This window comes from Gossypium arboreum, chromosome 13, assembly GCF_025698485.1.
Source record: "Gossypium arboreum isolate Shixiya-1 chromosome 13, ASM2569848v2, whole genome shotgun sequence".
Classification (NCBI taxonomy): domain Eukaryota; kingdom Viridiplantae; phylum Streptophyta; class Magnoliopsida; order Malvales; family Malvaceae; genus Gossypium; species Gossypium arboreum.
The window spans coordinates 41,620,962-41,622,546 of record NC_069082.1 but is presented as its reverse complement, the minus strand read 5'-3'; positions in this window follow the sequence as shown (position 1 = coordinate 41,622,546).

The following is a 1,585-nucleotide window of genomic DNA, read 5'->3' as shown; positions in this document are numbered from 1 at the left end:
TCGGTTCTTCACCGTACGTCATATCTGGTCGAATTTCAATCTCTGTCGGAGAAATCATGTGTGAAGGATCGAAACAATATTGTCACAACGTCGACACATGAAACGCATTATGAATCTTTTCCAACTCTGTCGGTAAAGCTAACCGATATACCACTGGCCCTATTCTTTCAATAATTTCATACGACCCAATAAAACGTGGACTCAACTTGCTTTTATGAGAAAATCTAAGAATCTTCTTCCACAGAGATACTTTCAAAAATACTTTATCCCCAACTTGAAACCCAATCTCTTTTCTTTTCAAATCTATGTATGTCTTTTGTCTATCGGAAGCAGCTTTTAAACAATCTTGAATTACTTTTACTTTCTCTTCAGTTCCCTCAACCAAGTTGACCCCGTGAATCTATTTCTTACTATGTTCGGTCCAATACAAAGGTGTTTGGCACTTGCAGCCATACAATGCCTCAGAAGGTGCCATTTTTATACTCGACTGATAGCTGTTGTTATAGGCAAATTTGACCAATGGTAGATATTTTTCCGAACTACCCTCAAATTCTAAAACACAACATCGAAGCATATCTTCAAGTATCTGAATTACCCTTTCGGATTGACCATGGTCTGTGGATGAAATGCAGTACTACAATTAATTTCGTACCCAAGGCTTCTTGCAACTTTTTCCAAATCCTCAAAGTAAATCTCGGATCTCTATCCAAAATAATAGAAATAGGTACCCGTGCAATTTCACAATCTCAGCAAGTACATCTCAACTAGCTTATCAAGTGAATAATCAGTACGTACCAGTATAAAATGAGCCGATTTCATTAATATATAAACCACAACCCATACGACATCTTTCTTTCTCGGAGTCAAAGGAAAACCCGTTACAAAATCTATCGTAATTCTATCCCATTTCCACTAGGGTACCATCACTGGCTGAAGTAAACCCAAAGGCACTTGGTGTTCGGCTTTCACTTATTGAAAAATCAGACATCTCGGAAAAAACTCAGAGATATCTCTTTTCATGCCCGACTACCAATACATTTTCTTCAAATAATTATACATTTTTGTACTACCTAGAAGCACAGATAAACAACCATTATGCGCTTCATGAAGAATTTTCTGAATAAGTTCATCATTCTTCGGTACACAAACCCTATCTCGAAACATCAAACAGTCATAGGATCCGACATGAAAATCTGAATCATTAACTGATTCACAATGAGCTCTCTTGGCTTGGAAATCACTGTCATATTTCTGGGCTTCATAAATCTACTCAATAAACATCGGCCTAGCTTTCAACTCGGCTAGGCCAATGCTCTCAAAGCAAACAAAGTATTCTTACTCAAGGCATCTGCAACTACATTCGCTTTACCCGAGTGATAGTCAATCACCAACTCATAATCTTTCAGCAACTCGATCCATCTTCATTGCCGTAAGTTCAAGTCCTTCTGGGTCATCAAATACTTTAAACTCTTATGGTCGAAAAAAACATGACATTTCTCACCGTACAAATGGTGTCGCCATATCTTCAAAGAAAACAAAATAGTGGCTAATTCCAAATCATGCGCCAGTAATTCTTCTCATGTGG